Source organism: Cinclus cinclus, chromosome Z (genome assembly GCF_963662255.1).
Source record: "Cinclus cinclus chromosome Z, bCinCin1.1, whole genome shotgun sequence".
Classification (NCBI taxonomy): Eukaryota; Metazoa; Chordata; class Aves; order Passeriformes; family Cinclidae; genus Cinclus; species Cinclus cinclus.
This window is the reverse complement of record NC_085084.1, coordinates 2,855,505-2,874,365: the sequence shown is the minus strand read 5'-3', so window position 1 is coordinate 2,874,365 and position 18,861 is coordinate 2,855,505.

Here is an 18,861-nt window from a genome sequence, read left to right as displayed (position 1 = left end):
ACTTTTTATACTTTTAATAAATTATCTGCAAAAGGAGAGTAGCAGTGAAAAAACCAAATTTTGTGATGGTATTAAGTTAGTTGGAAATGTGAAGACAGGGCAGAGCATGAAACATTATAGGAAAATGTTATAAAACAGTGTGACTGGTAATAAAGTGCCTGGTAATTCCATGCACATAGCTATAAAGCACTGTGAATGGTGACAAAGACACCTAATTTCACATACAAACGAGAGTTCTTGCTGCTTGGTAGCAATATTTTGGGATTATGATAGATAGCTCCATGAATGCTAAAGCAATGATGAGGGGAAAAACAAATCTAGTGCTAAGAGTTATTAGGAGAGAAATACAGAACAAAGCAGCATCACTTGGCATTACAGAAATTACCAATCCAATACACATTGACCTAGAGCACATAGAAGAAACTGGAAAATTTTTATAGCTGGTGACCAGAATGATTAAATGTTCATTTTCAGGCAATGGCTGAGTAGCTTAGGGCTCTCCAATCTGAAAAATTACCAAAGGCAGTGAGATTTGTCCAGGCCACAAAAGTGTGTGGCACTTGGAAAGCTGTGTATGATTTGACCATTTTGTCCACTCCAAGTGCCATCTGATCCAGTGTGCTCCCAACAGAAGTCAGGAGGAGAAAATTAGGGGAGGCCGTAAGAATAAGCCAAACATAATGAGGTTAATTTTGCAGTCTCCAGACCTGTGTCTGCAAATATGGAGCCAGAGATGACATCTGTGCAGTTCAAAGCACTATAGGAGAGAAACAAAAGTGGAAGGAAGTGAGGAAAAAAACACTTTCTCACTTGGATAATTTTAAAGAATCAGATTAACCAATCCCTTTGTTCCCAAAGATTCCACTTTTTTTTTTTTTTTTTTTTTTTTTTTTAGTTTCTATTTTTGGAAATGTGCATAATTTAGTAAAATTAAAATACTGAAGCATGTATCATTCGGTTCAGAGTAATGAGAACTTTTTACTGCATCGACCAGAAGAGAATTCTCTCTACGGCAGGAATGTGAAGCAGGAAAAAGCATTGCAAAACCTTGGCTGAGTCTGGGGATAGCCTTTAGAGCCTTCAAATTGTCTGGTTCTTTCAGGGCTCATGTGAAGGTTGCTTTCAGCAAAACCAGCTTTTCCATGGAATGACACACTTTTGTTTTCATGGGATAAATTTCTGCAGCCAATACAACAGATCTTTCCTCCTTTCTGGCCCTCACTTAGACCCAGACTTAATCAAGATGCACTTTGGTGAGTACTGGTTTACTACATCAACAGACATAATAAATGCAAAAAAATCCTGAATATATTGAGTGACCCCTACAATTCATGTTTTAATGACTTTATAAATGATGCTCTGAGGAAATCAGTGTTCTGAATTGTCAACAAAATGCCAAAACCTGAGTGGGAACTGCTGAATTTATCTTCAGATAAATAAAAATTCACCATGGCTTCTCCTTGGAGACTTTCCCTGTGTTTCTGTTCACAAGGAAAATATGCATATTTAATTTATTATAATTTTATTATGACCCTAAAATGGCTCCAGTTAGACATCCACAATTCATGTTACCACGTATCTTCATTCTACATAGAAGCATAAATCTCACAGTGCCAAACATTTTAATTTTAGAAATGCATCCCTTTAATATTATTTTGAGAAAACTTCATTTCAAATGGTTGAACCTACATGTACTGTAAAAATATGAGGTGACATTCTTATGTAATTGTAGTAGTTTTGGTTTTCTAATTTGAGTTTTCTCAAATTACACCAATTACATAGTGGGTGAAGTGCTGGCCAAATCCCAGTGCACACACCAGAAATTATTTCCTTATTTCCTGCTGTGAGATATGGATTAGGTGGAAGAGGGCAAAACAGGCTCAAAATTTTAAAGGTTATACAGAAAAATGTTATTAACAAAATTAAAAGAAAAATGACAAGGAAATCAGAATAAACCTTCAGAACACTTCTCCTCACCCCACACCCTTTTTTCCTTCCCACTGATGAAGAGGCAAAACCTGGAACTTTCAGTCTACCACCTCTAAAATAATCTTTCTTCCATCTACTTAGGGAGAGGAGTCTCTCTTGCCATGCCATGGAGACTTCTTTACAAGAAACAGTTCTCTCATGGCTTTTAATTTCCACAAATAGCAGCCACCTGGGAATCTGCAATCGTGAAGTCTCTCTCATCTTTTGGGCATTCCCACAGCTGCGTTCATGGGCCATGTCAATTTACTGGGGTACTGTTTTAAGGATGAGCTGTTCTAGGATAAAATCAAAGATTTCTTCTTATTCATCTCTGGGAACAGTGTTTTTCTTCTTTTATTCCTGGGGTGACGTTTCTCATCTCTTGCTGTTCAAGTTTCTCATTGGATCCTAGCAATATCTACTTGCCTTGGCTCACAGTTGTGTTAGAATACTACATCCCCCCCAGTTAATTTCTGTAAGTTCCAGGGGGAAAAAAAAGGTCTGATATATCAAACATATCTTCACCATAGCCTCAGAAAAAAAGAATTTGACTCCTTCACTGACCTGAGTCTACCGACATTTTCACCTTTTATTTTTTTCTCATTTGGGAGATAATTGGTGGTCATAGGTTCATTTGTTCTCAAGCTTTATCAACTGAAATGCTTTTTATAGAGTCCTGCAGTGTTGAAAAATTGATCTCATCCAGGGTCTGCATTAGAGAGATTGCTTGCTGGGCCTCTTGCTGCTTGTCAGGTGGTTCTCACTGATACTGTGTTGAGCTGTGTCAGCTGCTGGCTCTACTCAGCACTTGAAGGAAGGAAGGAAGGAAGGAAGGAAGGATGGATTCCAGGAAGGAAGGATTCCAGGAAGGATTCCAGGAAGGAAGGATTCCAGGAAGGAAGGGTGTCCTGACGCTCTCCATCAGGTCTCCTTGGTGCTGAGGGTCCCCTGAGAGCCTGGAGCTCAGCACACTGACAGACACCTGGGCCAGGGGAGCACCCAGCTCCCTGCCCTGCCTGGGGGAAGCTGGACGCAGTCTCTTGCAGCACACTCTGCAGCTGTGGCAGCGCTTTGCATCCCGTGCAGTGCTCTGCTGCAAGGCCTCAGCAGTGAGCCTGGGGAGCGCTCTGGGGCTCTCAGAGGGATCAGGACTCATCCTCGCTGCCTCTGCTCCTTTTTCTCCTTGTTCTTATCTGTCTTGTTTTCTTCTTGTTCTTCTTATTCTCCTTATTCTTTTCCTTGTTCTACTTGCTCTTCTTGTTCTTGTTCATCTTTGTCCTTGTCCATCCTTATTTTCTGCTTGTTCTTATTCTTTTGCCTTTTCCTATGCTTCATTTTCTGAATTTCTTTTTCTTATGCTTATCATATACTTTTTCATACATTTTTCTTAAGCTTTTAATGATTCTTTTTAAAAAAATTTCTATTCTTATTCTGATTTCTTTGTATTCCTGTTCTAGTAATTTTTCTTATTCTTACAGTTTTTCATATTGGTATTCTTGCTCTCATTCTTTATTCTCATTCCTTATTCTTATTCTTCTTAAATTTTTTCCTTTTCCTTTTCTTATGCTATTTCTCTTATGCTTTTCCTTACTCTTTTTCTCTTATACCTTTCTCTATTTTTATTCTTGTTTTGATTTTTACCTATTCTTACATGCTTTTAGTACTACTTCTGCTGCATCTGCTTCAACTTCCAATGGTTCTTCCGAATATTCCTATTCTTCCCGGTCCGAGAATTCCTTGTAGCTCTCCGTGTCTCCCTGGGACGGCCCTTGCTCGCTGCCCTCGTCCCGGTCGGAGACTGCTGGGAGCACTGGAGCTCTGCCCGGGAGGGCTCTGGCTTGCTGCGGGACTCCGAGGCACACGGCTCCCCGTGTCTGCCGCGTTCCTCTTGGGACAGCTCGGGCTCCGGGCTCTCATCCCGACCGCAGAGCTCCCGGGGGCCGCGGGCATCTCCTGGGCACAGCTGTGCCTCAGCGCCGGCTTCCTCTGCAGTGCCTCGCTGGTTTTGGTGCATTTCTCCTCGGGAAAGCTCCGTCTCTTCCTCGCTGCGAAACCTGACAAACAGAACTTCCCCATGCCAGCCCCCTCCTCCCTCTCCTTGCCCCCGAGCCCCTCTGGGCCTCCTCCCGCTGCTCCCTCGAGGCCTGGGCTCCCTGTGGGCTGGGCGAGGGTCCGGGGCCCTGGGGTTTGGGGATCGCCTCGTCCCCCTCCGTGTCTGACCTGCTGCGGCACGGGCGCTCCCGGGACGCGGCCGCTGTCCTGGCACCGGCCAGCCCAGGGCCTGCCGTGGCCCTTAAATACCCTGAGCCGGGGCAGGGCTCTGGGATGTCTCAAGGGACTTGGGGCATCACAAAGTCCCCGGGGCATCACCCGGGGCCCCGACACGAGGGGCCTGTGTCACAAAGGGCCGCCCCGGCACCCTTCACCGGCCAAGGCCGCTGGCGGTGGCCTGGAGCAGCCCCTCGGGGCCTTGGGGCTCTGCAGCCCCTTGCTGTGAGCTGCTCACTGAAATGATCCGCAGCGGCTCTGCCCCAGGGAAGGTGCAAAGGACACCTTGTGACAAAGCCGGTTGTATGGGGTTTATGGAAATGTTCATGTCAGGGACAGGGAGAGAGAGACAGAGAAAAGACAGAAAGAAATGTGAGGATGTTTAGTCACGACTGACTCTGGGCAGATTAATCCTTACTGGCAGTGAAAGCCAAGAAATTTGATTGTGCAGCTAATCTTAGGATAGGCTCCTGTAATATCCAAGGAGCATTGTTAAAGAAAATACACTATTTGGAAAAATCCTATCTATATCTTCTTGATACAGTTCAGCAGTGCTGTTTCTTAAAATGATTTGAAAGCTACACTGATTTCCTCTATTCCTACTGGTGTCATTAAGAAAAAGGGGTAAAACCATAATTATTTCTGACTCTTGTGTATAAATCACTCAAATATATGTGCCTATTGTACCAGTAACTATGAAGACCTTAACATGGAACATATTTCCAGTTTTGGGAGCTTCCCTTATGAATGAGGTGAAACCAACTACTGAAATTTTATAAGGAACAAATGAAAGGATCAGACTCCTGAAAAAATGAATTTTGATGTAAGGTGGAGGTGAGAGAATAAATTTCACATCTGTCAGAAGGGGGAGAAAGGAATGTGTTGTGTTTCCTTGTCCCTGGTAAGACAGGAAGCAGGAACTGTGATTTGGAGAAGGACAGTTTAATACAGACGCTCAAAAATTTGTGAAAAACTGCAGCAGACTGATTAAGAATTGTTTATGTTTCAGTTTCAAAAGGCTTTAATTACACATTAAGCTTTGATTACACCTTGAGCAGTTACTGAGGGGAAGTGGATGGTCTGCACAACCTCCCCAAGGTATGTTCTACCTCTTCGTCTTACTTTTGGGTTATGGTGCATTATTTCCTTCTGGTTTTTCACCTTTTGTGACAGTCTAAGGTATCCCTGGCCCTTTGTCAATTTGTCTCTTGCTCCACAGGGGAAACATGCATCAATTTAGTTAAGCTTGGTTTGAAATAGTTACTGGTTTGTTTTTAGCTGAACTGTCTTCCAGACCTCTTATTGCCTCATTTTTAATACATTTTTTAAAGAAAGAATTCAGACTAATTAGGTCAAGTCCTTTAGGTCTGTTTCCCATGGGCTTTTCAGATTTTTAAGTGGAAGGGCTCTGTACTTCTGACCTTTCATATTGAAACTTTGTTGATTTTTTTTTTTTTTTTTTTTTTGGAAGAACCAATTCAGATGCCCTTAGAGACAAATATAGGATTGCAAAACAGCCCTGGTTAGATCTCCAATGCTTCAAGCATGCTTGATTTCCATTTCTAGGTGATTTAGTCTTGCATCAGATTCTTCAAAGGAATCCTATTTGATTTTCAGCTTGGACACAGAGATTATAATTCATCTTTATAACATTGCTAGCCACCCTTTATGTAAAATAAGGAAAGCACTACTGATATGTGAACATGTTTCAAGGAAATGAGATTTTTTAAAAAATGTGTAATTTAGAACTTCTGATGTTTGAGTATTTTTTTGGATATTTATACATAAAAGCAAAATAATTTAATGAAATAAGCCCTGGCAGGCAAAGCTTATTTCCAATAGCAGTACTCCAAAGCTGGAACTTTAAGAAAGGAGGAGAATGAACATAAAAACATTGCCCTTGACATTACTTTAAGTTTCCTTTTAGATATTCCACGTTCAACTTGGTGCTGATACATTTATTTTAACAATAACAGCAAACCTTTACTCTCAGAATGGTATTTTTATTTCTTTGCTTCCCAGTGTGGTTCAAAAAATAAATATCCTTATAAACTTTAAGATTTGTTGGTTGCGTTTTTTCAAGCTGAAAGGAGTTTAACAGCCCATTCCTGGAAAAAAAGGGTTGTGTCAAGCATTCCCGGGGCACATGGAAATAAGAAATTTATTCCATATTTGTCATCCACATCCCTTCAAATCACTGACTCTTGTTTCTCCAAAATGATGTGAGAGTACAGGGAGAAGATGCAGTGAATTATGTTCAGGTGATCACTGTGTTAATATCCCTACACAGAACATTATATTTTATTTCCATTATGTTGGATCTAACCTAAAGCTCTGAAGTAGTTGCAGTAAATAATCTATTTTCCTTTTATCTCCCAAGTACTAAAAATTTATTTGGAAATGTGATGCACAAATCTTTGCAAACTTAATCTGTGTCTGACAATGTCTGCAGTCAAAATCAGAACAATAATGTTTATTTTCACTGAACAGATGGCCCAATATGAAATGTTACTTACAAAGAGGATCATAAGAAATTTCCAGAAATGCAGAATCACTTTCTAATTTAGACAGAACTCTTTACAACCTCCAAAACTAATGTCACTTGCTGTATTGACTTTTAAAAATTTCTATTTATCCAAAATTTACCTCCTTTAAGCCAACACTGGTGGTAAATAGAATGAAATTTACTCAAGTCCTTAAGTTAGGCTTCAGAAAGAAATAAATTAAGAGTAAATAACATGGGCATTATAATAGCACTGTTAACAGAGAAATGACATTACTGCCACCATTTCCTTAAGTAAAATATCCTGTGAAGTAGTATCCCCTACAGGTAGTTGGAAAACTCCCATATTTGAAACTTGCTGAAATAAAATTTCAGGTTTGGTCTAGGGTTCAAATTTCCCATTAGAAAAGCTTAAATAATTTGCTTAAGGAGAATTGAACATATTTTTGTCAGTGTTTTATTCTTCTTGCAAGACCTGATGGTATTTAGTAAGGGTGCAGTTTTAAGGATATATTTGCATTCTGCTGATTAATATGGAAGTTTTGTTGGACTTAAAAAGCATATTTTAAACTCTTCAATTAACTGGCAATAAGTGTTAGAGAAAATAGAGTGTGGTTTTTGCAAAATTGAGTCTTACTTAAAGAAGCAGAGGTGAGATTTGCAGATTGCAACTTCCATAAGTTTCTTTCCGCACAGAAAAGGAAAACTGGTTTTGAGCAAAGCAGCAGAAAACCAAATTAAGTTCACCAAGCCACATTTTGGGAACGTGGAAATTTTGGAGCATTTCTGAACCCCTTCTGTTAACTCTACAAGATCAAAACAATGTCCATGGAATTAGGATCTTTTCTGGGAAGAAAATTCATTCTTGTGATCCCCCTTCTCCTTTTCTCTCTCCTTACTCTGCACTCTGACTAGGTTTTTTTCTTTAGCTTCTCTCTGGTTTATGTTTCTAATGCCATTAATTGTCCAGAAGAATATATTCCGTAGGAAGAAGGAATGCTGACATTAGGCAGGTGAATTTAAAGGAAATGCTATGAACTTGGTAGGACTGAAATAAAGGCAATATAAGTGTGAGAAATTAAATGTCAGTTTTCATTTCCATGCATGCCTCAAAACATCTAAATGAAGCTTATGTACGGAGGCTTATTTCCTTTTTTGTAATTGTCTCCTCTTCCACCACTCTTGTTATTTTGGATGTTTTTCCCTTCATTAATATAAACAAATTGCTAATCAAGTGGCCACCAGCAATCTACTGTTATATCAGTCATCAAGGCCAGGAAAATTGTTTCCCTTTTTTATGTGACATAATTACCTGAAAAACAATCTGAAGGAAGTTTTGTAGTTATCTGTTCCTATTGCTAAAAAATTTCTTTCAGAGAGCAGAGCTTCACACTTGTTTACTTTCTCAATTTTTTATTTTCTAGAATACTCCCTCCATCATTCCCCATTGTCCTCCAGCTTGCTCACAGGCTTGTGTGTACCTACAAACCCCATTTTCCTCCCATATTCCCCACAATGGTTATTTTTGAGAGTTAATTAAACCCTGTGAGATCAAGCTTTGGTGGGGTTTTGCAGAGATGCTCCACACACAGGAGCTATTTAGGGAGAATATGCAGGAGTTGAGTACAGAGAGCTTTCAAATCCCTGTTATCCTGCCTTTGGAATGCTCTCGGAGTGTTTCTGTATTTCTGGTGATATGGTTGTTTACCCTACAGTGCCCTGCAGTCCCTGGGCAGTCTGTGGCTGCTGACAAAACAAAGGTGGGAAAAGTTTGTGAGCTGGTTATGTGTGATAACAGAATGGAAGTGAAAAGTGATTTGTCTTTAGATTTGCTTTGCTGCTGTTTAAGACTCTTCTAATCCTTACTGATAGGAACAGTGCAAGTATTAGAAATACTTTCTGCATGATATTTGTTGACTATAGAGAGTTTCTTAATGAAAATATTGTCCAATAACAATATACCTCACTACATCATTCATTTTAAGCTGAAATACCCATTGATCTCAGAAGGGATCCAATTTCTTTTCAGTCTGTTCAGAGTAAGTGTAAGTGATTATGACTTCTAAAGTGGAATTCAAAACTCTTTATTGCTGTGATGTCTATCATATATACTACTACTAAGAGAATATTTTCTATAAGTGAAAGAAGAGGAAAGTTTGCCTTTTCTTGCCATTTCTTGCAATCAGTACACAGAATATTCAGTTATAGGGATTAGTTTACAGAAAATTCTTAGCAAACAACACATTTTTAACAACTCCAGGGACTACTATGACATGAACAGGTCTTGCCTTCAGATTTGTGGTACTTTTTTAACTTTCCAAGAATAAACTAATATTCTTCTGTTGGAATAACAGGCATTTGATTGTCTTCAGCCAGGGAGATTTGCCAGCTGCTCTTTCCCTGGATGTATTTCTTTTCAATTGCACTTGGAAACTGTCTTAGAAAGGGAAAGAAAACCTCAAAAATTGTCATAAGTGAAATCAATGGCTTTATTCCCTTGTGAGTAGAAATTGGAACATGAATAGCTGGAATCTTTAGGGTGAAATCCAACATTCATTTTAAATACAAAAGCATTCAGCAGTTTAATGTACAATATGAACAGGAACCAGGACAATTCACTTTTCTTTTTTTTTGATCTGCAAATAAAATCAGGATAAAATTTCAACTTATAATTTGTTTTAATTTTTTTTCTTTTTAGTGGAGAATTACTTCTGTGGCAAAACTAACAGAAAAACCAATGTGGAGCCGGTGGCCTCAAATACAGTCTTATAAACATAGGAAAAGCAGGAAATTTATATTGGAGAGGCTGGAGTTGAACTAGTTGCTGATTAAATATTATTATTGCCAACACCTTTGCTGCATCTTGCTTTACTAGATATGTGACAAAATCTGACTTTCTGTTATTGGAAATAGTCCACTTGTCAGAGGAAGGACCACATACCACAGTGCATGAATATTTTTACATGTTTTGAGCCCCTTTAAATGAAAATTCCAGCTCAAATCTACTGTAATGTTTCTCATGCAGAGTGGAATAATTGAGGAAAAAAATTATTCATGAACAGTTCTTTATTCGTAGCATCTCTGGGATCTTACTGATGCTAACATTCAAAGTAAATATTAGAGTGGAAGAATTTAAATTCATGTTCATAAATGTTTGCCTTTCTGAGGAAAGGATCTGAGGGTCTCATCACGAGGACATGAACATAAATGATGGTCCAAATGATCCAGGTTTTTAATCCCCATCTGTCCCTTCCTAGTTTCAATGCAGGGCTAAAAAAGGAAGAAGATAAAAAAATTGAAATTCGCTGCACAACATTATTTTGGTATGTAAAATAAAGTCAATTCCAAGTAAAGATTTCCAAAAGACAATGATATTGTTGCTTCATATAATTTGTTTTTTTTAAGAAGAAAGTCTTCCTTAGACACTGAAAATTTAATTTTTTGAGTGTTTATCCTCAAAGCTAAATATATAGTGATCAAAAAGGAAATGCATTTTTAAGAACTAGTTTTGTTTATACAGAAATGACGAAATAGAATAAATATCAAGAAACATAGAAGCACAGAATGGTTTGCGTTGGAAGGAATATTAAAGACCATCTAGTGCCACCTCTCTATATCCTGAAATGAGCTGATTTTATATCTGGCCCTGTTGCATGAATTAGTTTAGACATAAACTGTATTTACCCTGAAAGATGTGAGACTCAAGGTTCTGAATCCCTTTCAATGAAGAAGATTACAGAACAGAAGAGAGGAAAGGTGATGTTGCATCCTCAGGTTTGCTGTCTAGGAAGCAAAAGATAACTGAACTACCTTCAGGACTGGAAATGTCCTAGAATGAGATTAATAAGAATTAATGAATCTTGGGAGCTGCGTTTCAGATGGGTGTGGGGGGGAATGTGGCTGAGGGACATCTACCTGTCAGATCAGAGCCAATGGAGAGTGGGGAAGAGTGAGGGGAATTTGAGAGAGAGGATTAAATGTAAACACTCGTTTATTTTCAGGAAAGGTACTTGTGATTACAGTAGGATACAGGATAAATGGCATTCAGTGCAGCTAAGGAATTAGTAGGAGAAATCTCGTGAGAAAATAGTGGAAATGTGGCATTTCAGATGAGATAGAAGATATTTGGAATATGCACAAATCCAAAAGCTTCCTTTACAGTTGAAAAATAAGTTACATAATCATTCTGGCTGCATCGAGATTTCTTCAGTGAAGGCCAGGAGACATAAATATGTTTATAAATATATTAAGAAGTATGTTGACATTCTTTTATAACCTCCCAAACTCTTTGGGTTTGCCTAAATTGTGAAGAATTCAAAAATTCCCCGAAGTTTAACCACTAACATTTACAACAGGGCTTGTTTGTTTTTTTTTTTTTTTTTTTTTTAAATTTACTTTCTTTTTTTTTTCCCCTGAAGATTTTTCAACTACATTAGCTATGCATTCAGAGTGGGTTTATTCACAACCACTTTATTTAAATATCATGTAGGAGTCCAACAAAATTTAAATTACATTACAGTTGTGCTACCTTTATGGTAGATTGAATGACCTTTTCAATGAAAGAGATGGAATTGGTTTGATATCATGTGTCATGGAAAGATCCATGCTCTAATCCCCAAAGTATTTACACATCAATTTTTTAGTAATTTGCTGAGATATCTCCCTGGGTATTAAACTTAGAACAGTTTGTCCTCTTTTTAACCATTTTTTTGAAGACAAAGGGTTGTCTCTGCCCTTTTCCAATTCTCCAGGCTCATTTGTTTCCTATTACTTCTCACATATGATCATCAATAATTCAAAAATTGTATCACAATAAATATCACCAGATCCTCTGACCTGAATGAGTTTAATCTAACCACATATCCTTGGATCTGCATTTTCCTTATTCTCATTTAAAATCTAAGCTACTAAGAGGGTCCTGAATTCACTTGGCTTTTTCAGTGTCCTTTTTTTTCTCTCCTTTTCCCAAGCAGTTCACCTGTGTTTTCCTTTCCCTTTCTTGCTTGCCTCTGTTGTTTCCTAGTATTTGTCCTTGATTTTCTGTGCCTTCTCTCCATTGCATCATAGTCTTTCAGATTAAACCCAGTGTGATTGTGCTGTAATCTTAATTTTCATTCTCTGTCTTTTTAAGATCCATTTTAGATTGTGGAGGGACAAAAATGAACAATTTTCATTGTACAGTTAATTTTTATTTTTTTTTTTTTTACTACATCTCTTTATCATCTGCCTTCAGTGGTATTATCCCACTTCTGGACTGTATTCCTGATTTAAAACCATCAAGGTTTCCTTGCATGGATCATTATAGAAGGAGTATTTTTTGGTTGATTTTTTTCTTCAAATGCATCTGCTTTTGTTCTCTTGATGCATTTAAGGCCAGACAAACCCTTCTGAATATTACTCCTTCCTTTCTGTTGTTCCCTTTCCAGTTTTGTGTCCTGAGCCACTCTCCAAACTGGATAACTAAAGCCTCTATATGGGTGAGCTGGAGCTTCCTCTGCAGCAGTCACTATTCCCTGGCCAGGAAAACTGTAATCCCTTTCTACCTGCATGCACCATAAACCTTCACCTCCATTCCCCCAAAACCAGCTGAAATTCCAAAATGGTGTATGTTCCTTCTAAAAATTCCCACAAGATTAATTTTTAATTACATCCTAATGTGGTATCATTTGTGGGCCAATGACTATTGAACCTTGTAGACTGCCTGAATATTTTTATATCTGTGTATATATAAACACACAGAACCATCTGGTATGCCTATTTTTTATTCTTCTTATTTTATCTGAAGCATCTTTGTTGCAATTTTCTTTTTAATGAGATAGCATCTGAGAGATGCCTTTCCTTTCATTTTAACTGCACATTAGCCAGGCTAGGAGTGGGAAGGGGAATTTCAAGCAGCAGAGTAAATTCTGGAGCTAGTTCCCTTTTACAATTTTAGGATAACTTGAAACAGGACATATTCAGAAGATTGTGACCTGTGTGGACTGAAATTTTCAAATTTTCCAGGCCAGGAAGCCATATGTCTTATCACTTAATGATCATTGCTCTCAAAGATTTTTTTATTTTTTGGTCAAAAACTGTTGCCAACATTCATCTGATGCAGGAAATTAAATCCATTTTGGCCCTAGGATTCAGAAATATTTCAATAGCTGAAATGCTTTACAAGAACAGCATTATAAGTTTATGTGTACAGCCTATGATGAGTTTTGCTTTATGTATGCTCGTGGCAGAATACAGTGAAGAAATATGACAGTGACACAGAGCAGTAGGAGTGTTTGGATCCAATTTCTGTCTTTTTTCTCTTTTTCTTTTTCTTTCCCCCCCCAGGAAATGGAATGTGGCATCTGATACAATGCATGCAAATTATACCCCCAAACCATATTGTCTGGTTCTTCTGCTCCTGCAATAAAAATTGCTGGAGAAAGACTAACTTCCAATCTGGCTTGGTAAAACAGGCAATTACATTCAAGTTACATTAAGAATTGAATGTGTAGGAGTATGATAAGAAGATTTAATGACCTACAGCATATAATTAAAAGGAAAAAAAATAAAGGAGCATCTCTACACGCTCCTTATTCTCAAAGGTAGTTATCCAACAGCGCTTAATTCTGTCCCATGCCACTTACCAAGATAAATGTTTCTTATCTTTGCATTCAAATCATCCAGCTTTCTCAGGCACGCAGAGAGCAGCTCTTCACTTCTTATCCCCAGTGTTTTTGCCTGCAAAGTGCATGTTCCACAAAAGCTTCCAGCTTCATTTCAGAGGAAAACCTTACTTGACTCTTTGCCACTTGTAGAACGGATTTGTTTTCTTTTCTCTGCAGCTGTGTGAACTACGATTTTTAATTTTTTTGTAAAAAAAATTATTTTATTTTTAAGAAGGAATTCAGTGGAGAGATCCAAATGCCTAAGGTTTTTCAATTGCTCTGGAATATCCGGTACAGGAAGGAACAGAGGGAAAGCCTCAGGCAAGCCATGCCACTGAGGAGCAGAAGGTGAAGTTCAAGCGAGACGTGCTACATAATACAAAATAAAATTTCATCCCTGTATCCAGAGGACACTATCTTCCACAAAACTTAGCTTTTGTCAGATTTTCAGTGTCATCAGTAGCGCCAACTGCACCTGCTGACAATTTTTACATTCATAAACAAGCAAACAAGAAAAATGAGACGATGGTTTTTGAGTTCTTGTCCCATTTCCTACTTTTTTTTTTTTTTTAAATTCTGACCTCAGAATGAAAAAGGATGGCAAAAGGTGTTGTGTCTTTTTGGTCATGTCTGGCATAAACTTGTATCTCCACTTGGGGCTAAATAATGAGCACTGAAATTGGGAGGAGGGTGAGATCAGTCTTAGCAGAAGACTGAGGTAAATCTTGGAAAATTTCCCATGTGAGTGTCAATTCTCAGCACCCTCAGTTAACACGGCAGCCAACACCTGGCAATACCCTGAACCACAGTTTGGGGAAGGATTTTCAGGTCCATTTTAAATGGACATTTGCTTGCTTTATGCTTTTAAGTTTTCTCTTTTTACCAGCTCTGTTTCCAGTCTTTCATCGAGATCCTGGCTGTTTATGTGATGAACCTGCTTTCATTTTAATTCTATCTTCTTAAACCCCTGTGATTTTCACACACATAGGGTAATCACTTTTACTAAAGAGGAACACTGAAAATCAAGGGAAAGCTCTCTGTGCTATAATCCAAGATAAATGAGATCTTCCTGGGAAATGTTAGAGGTCAGCTATTACAATGTACTAGGCAAAGCAGCATATTATTTCCCAGCCTTTATTTCAGAAGTGACTGAATTATTTTGATTAGTTTTCTCTAGTAAGGCACAGTCTTGAAATGTCATGTTAAAGGTCTTGACACAAACTGGAAGGAAAAGAAAAAGACCTGTGAACTGGAATCTGTAAGTATAAGCTTTTATGTTAGGCAACCTTTAGTTTGAAACATTTTGCATTGTTACTCGAATAGGAATAAATTTTTGGTTGAGTCATTTTCTGGTGTCGTTGAGTTCTTTTTTTCCCTTTCGTTTGAGCCAGTGTTACACATTTATTCTGTTTGCTATGCCTAGGGAAATAAAAATAATTTTGCTCCCTGTTTTAAGTAAAGAAATCAGAATCCTGTAATATTCATGTGATGATGTAAGGATACTTGACTTGGTGAATAAATTTTTTCAGACGGGATTTTGCAAAAAAATTATGGTGAATGTAGTAGCAGCAATTAGTAGACAATATTAATGTACTTCAGATTTACCATAGTATTAAGGAAAATATTGCAAGAAGCTGAAGGGCTGTGTGTTTTCTCGATTCAGATTGTGTCTGAGATTCTTGCACCCCTTTGCTAATGGATGTAGCTGGATACCAAGTCAGAGAGATTGACTACTCACAGCTCTCCACCAGCAGGAAAAGAGGAACCTCTTTGCTCTTCTTTTTCTCATTTTACAAATAGGAAGAAGAAAGAAAATTGAAAAACATCAATATGTGAAACTGTAATGTTTCCTTTTTTTTTTTTTTTCTGTGCTACTATTCGAGGTAACCAGAGGGTATCTTGAATCTCAGTTTTCCTGTCCCCTCCCACCACCATACCCCTAAAAAAACTGCAAAAACTTTCAAAAACTTACATGAAATTAAAGTTATCAGAGAGGAGCTGATATCATGTACATGATCATATTTTACAAGTACAGAATGCTTCTAAAATTAAATGACTGTACTAATTAAAGGTGATTTACAGACATGCGGCTAATGTAGTTTTGAACACTAGCATATGCTTGAAGCTCTTATCTCCCAAAAATGTTGTTCTGTTGTGTGTTTTTAATGAAATTTTTGTTTTTGGTGTGGTTATGTATTTTCATACTCTGTGCAGAAAGTGATATGTTCCTGACCTTGTTTGTTGCTGTTATTTGTATAAACATTTGGTGATCTACAAGCATTAGAATTACTGAAGTATATTGCAAAATAAGGATTTGTTTCTTACTATAATTAAGTGCAATCTGCTAAGCTACTTTTTTAAAAAATATTCTTTGATTCAGCCTTTAATTTATTTGTCAGCTTTATTTCTTCTGTCTCTCCTGTGCATATCTTTTGTTTGTCTAGTCCACATTGGTCTCAGGTGATAAGTGACAATTTTTTGCCTCTGAAATATAGGACTGGGATTTGAGAGCTGAATTGCCACCTCCCTATCAGTGTTGATTCTCACCTGAGGTTTGTCCTCATCTTCATAGCTGTTTCTGTCCTGAATCCAGAAATGCTGCCTTCTGCTAATGATAACATTCTGGCAAATCCAAAACTCCCTGAAAGTGCTGTGATTTCAAGTGCAGTAATCCTTATTTGTCTTCTGTTTATTTTTGTCATTAAATGATGCAGGTATATAACTTTTTCAGTACCATAGCACTTAACCTGAACCTAACCTAAACTTCACTTAACCTTTCAGGATTTTCACAGATTGAAAGCAAAAAAATACTATCCAGGCTGAAATTTATAGGAAGCAAAGAAATTTTTATGTGCATGTGAGGTAATTGATGTGTTGTCATTTAATTTAGCAATTTCTGCAAACAAAGCTTCTGATGCCTTGATAAAACCACCACCACCAACAACAACAACAAACAACAACAAACCCCAAAGACCTCCACCAAAAAAGTACAAGTCAGTGGGAATTAATTAACAGGAATTAGTGAAGAGAGACCATGTTAAACGACAGGAGGAAATATTGGAGATACTGACTTTTTGTTTTCCTCCCTTGTCATATTTTTTCCTCATATCTTCCTCGTGCTGCTCTGTCACCACCTTGCACTTGAATGCTGGCAGTGAGGTGTCATTATCTTTTCTAGCTCTATTCTCAACCTTTATTCCTATTGTTCCAGGGAATTTCAAAATTACTGCCAAAAATATATATATATATAAAATTAGAATCTAGCTGTTTCACCTGTGGTGGCATTAGAAACTGTTAATAAAAAAGAACGAGAAAAAAACCTCAAACATGTTATTCTTGAGCAGAGTGAAAAGGTATTTTTGAAAATACAATGTGAAATAATGATATTCTGGTTCTTCTAAATAAACACAATTGCTAGAAAAAATATTTAACGTTTCCCTAAAAAACATCAGAATTCTATGGGGTTTTTAGATTTTTTTCCCCCCACTTTCGGGTGATAGATCTAAACATGTGGACTCTCAGAAAAAAGCAAATGCCTTTGTGGGAAAAGAAGTTGCATAGCTAAAAATCGAGTGTTTTGGGGTTCACAAAATCACTTCTGTAAATGCAAAGATAAAATGTGTATTTTTGTTGCCTTTACAGTAAATTAGAGTTCTCTGCAGGTTTAAAAAAAAATATATAAGTGACACACTTTCCTCTTTAGTCATTGCAGCTTTAAGTGAATGTGGTACCAGTGATCAGCCTTGTGCCTGGGAACGCTGGGAGTACAATGCAGGTTGCAAGGATTCCACAATTCTCCAATTCTATGCCTCTGTGATTTTTTGATTCAAGGATTCTATGATGCCATTACTCTATGATTTAATGGTTCCATTATTCCATAAATCTCTTATTATATGCCTCTATTAGTCTATGACACTGACTCCCTCATTCTGTGATTTAATTATTCAATTTTTCTTCCATTCTCTGATATTATTATTCTATTCTTCTATAGTCCTGTGATTCAATATTTCTGAGTCCATGATTCCATGACTCTGAGACACTGCAATTCTATGATTCCCTGATTATATTTAATGATTTTATTAATAAATTATTCTATGATTCTGTAATTGTATGGGTTTTTTTGAGTCCATGATGCATTGATTCCATGACTTTACAACTCCCTGATTCTATGATTTATTATTGGATTATTCTCTTTATCTCAGTGTAGGTTTCCATGTTTCTATGATGCAATTTTTCCCTGCAATATTTCCTCATCCTTTTATTCCATTACTCTTTGATGCAATGATTCTATGACTCCACAGTTCCATGACCCTATAACTCTATGATTTCATTGTTTTTATGTATGATGCACTGATTCTGTGATTCTGTGAATCTGTCTCTATATGTTGCAATGAATCCACAGCTCTATGACTCCATAATTCCATGAGTCTATGATTCCTTAGATCCATGATTCCATGATTTTGTATGTCTTAAGATACAGTGATTCCATGTTTCTTTGACTCTACAATTCCCTGAGTGTATATTGAATTATTTTCTGATTTTGTGGCTGTGTGATTCCATAATTCTGCGATGCTGTGATTTTTTGACTCCTTAGCTTTATGATGCAAATATTCCATGATTCTGTGATTACATGAGTATGTGGCTCAGTGATGCCAAGATTTTATGATTCTTTGACTAGATGACTCCACAATCCTTTGATACCATGATTCTATGATTGCTTGATTTAATGGTTTCGTGTTTCTGTGACTCTTATGATTCCCTGAGTCTATGATTCCAAGATTTTCTGACACCATCACTCCATAACTGATCCTATGCAGTTTCAGCACTTTGCCTGATAAACCCTGCATTTCTTTAAAAATCAAAGTCTGTGTTTTTCACCAGGCTTTTCACTCACAACATTAAAAAGTTTTTCCAAAAAGAGAATTGTCATTAGTAAGAATGTACATCTATTTTATTTTTTTCAGGTGAAATGTGCTTCTGAGCTGCTGCTGACCCTGAGTAACTCTTAAAAATTAACAAAGCTGATACAACTCCCTGTAACATGCAGGGGAAATTTAAGTTCAAGCAAAGTTGAACAATAGTGTTAGCTCACTTTGATGGCTACATCCTGAAAGGTGATATCCAGTTTTGAAACATTTATATGCCACTTTGTTGTTGCAGTACTGGGAAGCTGAGGGTTACAGAGGGACAATGAAAACACATTTTCTTCAGTGTCTGGCGGTTTGTTCCAGGGCTTGGGAGTCAGGGTGTGAGCACAGTGGAGGTTTAACATGGATGTGAAGAATCCACAGTCAGAAAAGAGAGTCCAAAATGTCTTGGGGGAACATTGCCACTCTGTGGGGAGCACAAAGGTAGAGGAGTAAAGGTGGTGTGTCAACACTGTCCTTGGAAAACTCACTTCTGGAAGTGGAAGAAGCAGGAACTAATGCGACCAAGCAGTAAAAAAGGAGATTATTTTAACTTGTTCCTATTTTTAAC